Here is a 7,516-nt window from a genome sequence, read left to right on the forward strand (position 1 = left end):
GTAGATGATGCCATGTGTTCATCTGATCAGCAAGAGGACATGAGTGGAAGGGAGAACCTTTTCTGCTTCAGACAAGCAACTTCCTGGGTTACCCTGAGTATGACAAAGAGGGCCATTGCTTGGGGACCAGGTCTCCAAGCAGTCGCAGCAGGCCTCAGGGACCCACAAGAAAATTGTGAAGGAAGAATATTACTAGCCAGGCCCATATGTATCTTTTCCTCCCATCACTGCTCTTTTGTGAAAAATTCTTCCAAATACATATTTTTGTCCCAAAATATCATGTTGGACGCTCGCTACTAGGAGCAAAATTTTCTAGCATCTCTGTTGGATGAATTTTCACACTTGCAAAATCACTCAGAAAAGAGTTCATCCTCCCAACACCTGCCCTGCACCAGTGTCCCCCTAAACAGCATCTGACCACAATATGAAGGAACTTACCTCCCAGGTAAACAGGTGCTTGAATGTGATTTAATTATCTCTGCATCCTCTCCCTGGTCTCCCTGTGAAATCTAGTCACCTCTTTGCATTAAAGCATTTCTGTGAGAAGCCCTGTAAGGTGCTGGATATTCTCAATTCTGTCCTGCTGGTTTCTCTGAAGTGCCTAGAAGCTGTCCTCTCCACACACAAACTGTTCTGACAAACTTCATTTGAATGATTTGGATTTTAATTCTCAATTTGCTTCTGTTCCTAAGCTCTTAAGGCTTTTTTTTTTTTTTAACAATTCAGAAAAAACATTAAAAAAAAGACAAGGTTGGGCTTCCCTGGTGGGACAGTGGTTGAGAGTCCGCCTGCCGATGCAGGGGACACGGGTTTGTGCCCCGGTCTGGGAAGATCCCACATGCCGCGGAGCGGCTGGGCCAATGAGCCATGGCCGCTGAGCCTGCGCGTCCGGAGCCTGTGCTCTGCAACGGGAGAGGCCACAACAGTGAGAGGCCCACGTACCGCAAAAAAAAAAAAAAAAAAAAAAAAAAAAAAAGGCAAGGCTACTCGCAGATCTAACATGCTAAGCTTTAACTTAGTACGTTCTTAAGACTGATGTTTTCCAAGGAACAAACTTTCATGTTTCCTGTGCAATAATAAAGGTTTGTTATAAAAGTTAAGTACGAAAAGTGAAAAAAAATAAAAATTGTGGTATCTTCACAGTTGAGTTCTTAACATATTTTCTGATATATGTAAAAAGAGAAAAATTGTCAAAATGAATACCAACATTTTTAAAAATAATAATTAAGCCTAAATCCCTAGATTTACCAATTTTATAAAATAAGAAAATAACATTTTATAAAATACAATTTTATGAAATATGATTTTATAAAATGTGTTTAGCTAAGTAACAAATGATTTGCCCAAAAAACAGATTGAGCAGGTGGAGTCCAGGGGGCACATTCTACAAAATAAGTTTATTGACACTGTAAAGGGTCACTAGCATAAAATTGTGGCGGGAATAAAAAGGGCAGTGACCTTCCTCCTGAAGTTTAGGAGTGATCCCTGAATTGAGAGATATCTGAGTTGAAGTGGTCATTGGAAACAAATGGTAGAGAGAAATCACAGAGAGCAGACTATCAATTCCAGCTTCAGGACTCAGAGAAGGAAGGAAGAGCTTCAGATTTCACTGCAGAGAATGAGGCTGAGAAACTTTAAAATCAGATGCTGTTTCCCAGATCCAGGGGGCCAGCTAATGCACAAAAATGCTTAAAGCCACATAGGTATGTCACCTTTATTTCCTAGAGAAGATGTTAGCATTTTCTAAATCCTCATCTACCGTGCCTGGCATGCATTATTTTATAGCTTTCTGGAAGTTTCACCAGCACCACTTGTATATTTGTAGTACGATGTGTCTGTGGAGAGTACAGAATGCAGGTCCGGGGTGGGGGCAACGGACTCTTCTAGCTACCACAGTGAGTGGTGCCCCTGCAAACCTGAGTAAGGAAGACAACTTGCCTTTGGGTGGGTAGTGTTACAATCTGCATGTCTAGGGGCACAAATGTAAAGACCGACCCTGTTCTGGGAATGATTCTGATTCTGACTGACCTCAAAGGGGTAATTATGAACCCCCTGGATCATCAGGATCTGGATGTTCCCTACTTTTTCCATGGTGTGATCATGACAGAAAGTGTGGCTGTAGATATCTGGGAACATTTCCAGAAATGTCCTCCTGTAGGAGTTAATTATAAAGTAAATGTGTATAAAACAGAAAATAATATTGAAACCTATCAAGGGGAGTAGATATTAAGGGTTAATATTGTAGATGGACTACTTTGGAAAAACTCTTTTTCCCTTGGAGTATTAAGAAGTCATCGCATAATTGCCATCTCTCCACATTTTGTTCTAGAGTGCCTGGTTTATTGATATCAGTGTGAGACCTGTTTTAAATAAAAATCTATTTGTAAAAATCCAGATCTGTAATATGTTCTAAATATCATTATAGTGTCTTTTAACTATAGATTAAAAGTCACTTCATTTTCAACAAAATATTTTGATGTAAACATCAAATGTTTTGAAAACAAAGGGGATCTGTTTTTGTTGTTTTCTCTTTTATCTAATTTTTGTATCCATTTTGTCTGGGCATATTAAATGGTAAAAATATTTATAAGATTTGCAGTAGGTGAATCTTCTTAAAAAGAAAATACTGAAGGCCACAGAGTCTGGGAATATTAATATCTTTTTAATAGATTGATCCCCCTTGATTTCTTATTCTGGAGTAAAAGTACAAGTTTTTCCATGAAAATTAGACACACAAATCATCTGACACAATGTATGACAGATGGAAAATGATTGATGGGAATTTTGCTTTAATGCACATTGCTCATTGTAATTTTGCCCAGCTTAATGAACTGTGAATTAATAATGAGGAGCAACACATTCAACGTATTATAGTAATAAAGTGCTTTTATGGACATTTTTCATGTTTCCAGACTTTCTTGGCCACCCTGAACAATTTTAACTCAAAGGATTAAAAAATAATCGCTTATTTAACTGTGTTAAAATAGTCAACTTTGAAAAGGATATTTTCCTGTATGAACTTTTTCCTAATTGATTCCATTTTGTTCTGATCAGTAAAGTTACCTGAGTAAGCTGCACTATTAAAAAAAAGTGATCTGATAGAGTATTAGATGACATACATGACCATAGTCCATTGTTTTCTGATTCAACGACATAAGGGAGTAAAGTGAAAAATTAATACTTATACATTTTTTAATTAGGAGAATAGAAAAACTAAATTTCTTGTAGAAATAAGCCCAAAGAGTCCTCGTGTCAGCCCTGCTCCTCTTAAAAGACCGTGATGCTGTAATACCAATGGATAATCTGGGAGACAACCAGCTGTCATTAAAATAGATTTTACCAAGGCAAGGACAATAGGTTGCTTATTAGCAGTGAGAAATCAGTAGTCTTTTAGAAATGTACCCTTTGGAAAGTGTGAGATATATAATAAATGAAAGCCTTTCATTATTCATTGTTATGAGCCAAATGTAGATTAAATGTAGACTACCTTCAATTCAGATATTAAGATATCCTTCCCTCAGTAATTTTATGAGGTAACATGTATAATGTCAAGCATAGGCTAAGTCATATATTTTATAATCTTTCAAAAATTTTTAAAGCAATGTGTTAACCCTATAATGAATATAAAATGGATCCTAACTGCATGTCTTAGAAAATGTGCATTTCATAGAATTATTTAAGAATGAAGCCTTAATAGCCCATCTTTTTAAGTATGTTAGCTGAACGTTATGATTGTGTAATATCATTTTAGGGCATTACCACATTTTAAGAAATAAAATAATATTCAGAAGCATAATTTTGCCAGAATGTAAACTTTAAAACCAGAAATTTGACTTGTGAAAAATCCCCACATGATTATTGGCCTGTTAAAAAAAATAAAGCAAACCCCACAAACCTGATGCAAGCTATTATGTGCAAAATAATGTGCTAGTTACACAGCCCTCTGGGAAGTGAATGTGAGTCCGGATGCTTCTTTCTTGGTTTATTTCATTCCTAGAGTACCTTTGTTGCAGGTTTTTCTTATGTTTCCAAAGGAAACAAGTAAGCCATCTCAAGTTTAAGTTTTGTCCTCAATAAAGTAAAAAATGTGCCAGATACCATTTGACTGGATGATAACTAAAACTGGACAAATATTTTCCCTCACTGGAGACTGACAGTGTTTTAGTTGTGCTTAAAATTTGTGATTCTCCTAAAAAAAAGGGTACAAATGAAAACTTATGGTTACCAGGAGATAAGGGGGGAAGGATAAATTGGGAGATTGGGATTGACATATACACACTACTATATATAAAATAGATAATAATAACCTACTGTATAGCACGGGGAACTCTACTCAATACTCTGTAATGGCCTATATGGGAAAAGAATCTTTAAAAAAAGTGGACATATGTATATGTATAACTGGCTCACTTTGCTGTACACCTGAAACTAACACAAATTTGTAAATCAACTATACTCCAATAAAAATTTTTAAAATTAAAAAAAAGAGTACTACATGCATTTCTAAGAAATAAACATTATTTTCTTCATTCTTCTAAAATAAATAAAAATAAAAAAATGTAATTTGTGATTTTCAAGCTAATGAACACCTAACAATGAAATTTGCAAATCTACATTTGGAATGTATAATTCTTTTGTTCAGAGGCAGTGACATTACAAAAGAACAAAACTTCTCAAACATTTCCCCATTTAGAGTAATGCTGACAGTGAGTGTCTGGTGGATCTCAGAGGGGCACAACTGATAATATATTTATCATGCTGCCAGTTTGCTAAGTGGTTTCATATTCACTAAGAAAGACCTGTCAATGGATACTGAAGAATAGATGTGAGGTCTCTGTGAGGTCTTTGTGCCAAGTCTCTGTGTGTTGTCTCTGGGTGAGATCTCTGTGTGAAGTCTCTGTATGAGGTCCCTTTGGAAGGTATCTCTGGGAAATCTGTTAAATCTGTGCTAGGTTTCTGTCTGAGGGTCTGTGAAGCAACATGAGGTCCCTGTGTGAGGTCTCAGTATGTGATCTCTGAGAAAGGTGTTTGCATGAGAAGTCTCTCTTGAGAGGTGTGTCTGTGAAGTCTTTGTGTATTGTCTCTGGGTCTCTCCATTTCTTTTTTTCTTTTGGTCTCTCAATTTCTTGTCTTACTGTACCTTATGGAAGACAGAGCAGCAAGAGAAGGGCAAAGGGACTTGCTTCTTTCTGTTTTCTTGCTGTTCCATCAGCATCACCTGTCTGTGGCACTCTCCCAGCAGGAGCCAGGGGGTCCAAATCCAGCTTCCCCATATTCCCAGAACTCACTTCTGGGTGCCCCTGAGAGGACCCAGCAGCAGCCAGGCTCAGGTCCCAGCCCTGTCAACTCTTTCCTCTGGGTACCGACCCCTCCCACAAGTCCTGGCTCCACTCTCACTGCTGTGCCCATTCTGGAGGCTGCCTTGGGAATTGGGGCCCAGAGGTAGGGCCTGGCTCCAGGGAGAAACCAGGGGTGTGAGCAGTCTTGTGCTCACTCTGCCCCCTCCACCCCAGGTCACAGCATTTCCACATGTTGAGGGGCCTGACAGGGATGGGGGATGGGGTCCATTTCTGTTGTCATCTGGATCAGGGGCATCAGCTGGAACAGAAATCTCCACACTGAGAAAGACACCACCTGGAGCTGTGTCCACCATGCGCCCTGCACATGGCAGAAAGCACCAAATCACTCTAGAGAAATTCTTCCTCATCTCCCTGCTTTTCCATATGGATGGGGGTCAGGAGACAAGAAAAGCTGTGCCAGAAGCAGATCAGTGGAACACTCCTGGATTGCACCCTGCCCCATCCACTTTGCACAGGTCACCTCCACACCACCACAAATCCTGTCTGATTGCTTCTTCACCTGCCAGGCTCTGGGGTGATCAAGGACTGGGAGACAGGCAAGGCTTACTACACAATCACAAGCCAGTCCCCACCTCTCCCCTGGAGCAGTCCTTGGGCCATGTGTTTATGTGAAGGTCACCAGGCTAGGAGTCACATCCCAAGTTCCCTAGTCCTGGCTTTTACACCTATTGTTAAGTTATCCTTCCTAAAAGTCAAGAGGTGATGATGTGTAAGCTTAAATATAGTATTAAGAGATTAACCTTCCCTGATTTGCTTTACTTCTATAAGTTTGACTTTCTGTTTTGACCTAACGGCGGTTTCTCTAGGTCTGCGATCTTAGAGTTGGAATAGGGTAGAGACCCTGGGGTGGGGCCATGATGAGCTACTGGACCCTTAACTTTTCCTCCCCTTTAGACCTTTAGATGGTGGTTGTATGTCAGGGGGCTGCTCTTTCAGAACTGCACATTTATGGGAATCTGGTACCACTTTGCCTCCTTCCTTGGATCCAGTGATTTTTTCTACACCTACATCCCACCCTAAATTCACAGTGTTTGACCATCAGATAGTTACTACCCACAGTCACACCCCTATTCCATTCATCCAAAACTCCTTCTCTGGGGTTAACATAGAGTGGAAGGTAGGTGACCCATGAATATAGCCATTCATTTATATGGGACTGGACTCAACACAGCCCTCAGCAGCCTCCCTGATACTCCCCCCACCTACACACACAGAGCTGGAAATGCCATCCTTGCTGCTGCTCTAAAGTATAGGAAAAACAGAGGTGGGGGAGGGTGATGCTGTACATTTTATTATGGCTAAGCTAAAAGGGGTTCATAGGGCGTATCTCAATCCCAGCCTTCATCAGAGAGAGAAGGAACTCTTAAGAGCAGATGTTGTATATTCCCTACCAAGAGATCCAGGGCAAGCTTTCTCCTGTTTCTGAACTCAGAGCCCATACTCTATTCCCCCCAAACTTCCATCCACTTGGCTCTGACACTTCCTGGAGCCTGAATTGGAATCTCCGGCCCTATCGTGTAAACCTATCCACTACAGTTGCATAAAGTTCAAAGTAGCATAGAAGGAGGAGAAAGACTGGTTGAACCAGATCCTTGGGTGTGGGTTTCATAGGTTTTTCCCGTCTCATTGTTAGAGTAATTTTGGTTTGTGTAATGACAGTATTATAAGGTGCAATGAAGGGACACGAGACAAGGAGCAAGCTTGTGATGCTACCGTCAACCTCCCTCCATGCCCCTCCCTTCTAGAAGACAAAGTGCACAGCACAGACAGCAGCCATTACACTCTGCTTTTATTAGGAAAAAAAAAAAAAAAATATATATATATATATAGACATGTATTGGGGAACATTAAATACCTTGGATGTGCTAATGAGAAAATCATTTTCTCTACATGGACTGAATTTTTACTTGGAGACATGTTTTCCTACTAAAGGGAAGACTAAAGAAGGATTTTACTGTCGACCAGGCAAGACACCTTCCCAAAGATGACAATGACTTGGACAGTGTAGATGGCGGGCTGGGGCACCTGGAATCCTTGGCCCATACTGGCAGGTACTAACTGGAAACAAACCCTTCTTGGGGGGCAAGGATGGGAGGCACCTTAGGCCCAGCTGCTCATCTTCGAACCTTACACTTTTCAAGCTATGTTGGTGTCTG

The sequence above is a fragment of the Mesoplodon mirus genome, assembly GCF_964341445.2.
Source record: "Mesoplodon mirus genome assembly, contig: HAP1_SCAFFOLD_2571, whole genome shotgun sequence".
Classification (NCBI taxonomy): Eukaryota; Metazoa; Chordata; class Mammalia; order Artiodactyla; family Ziphiidae; genus Mesoplodon; species Mesoplodon mirus.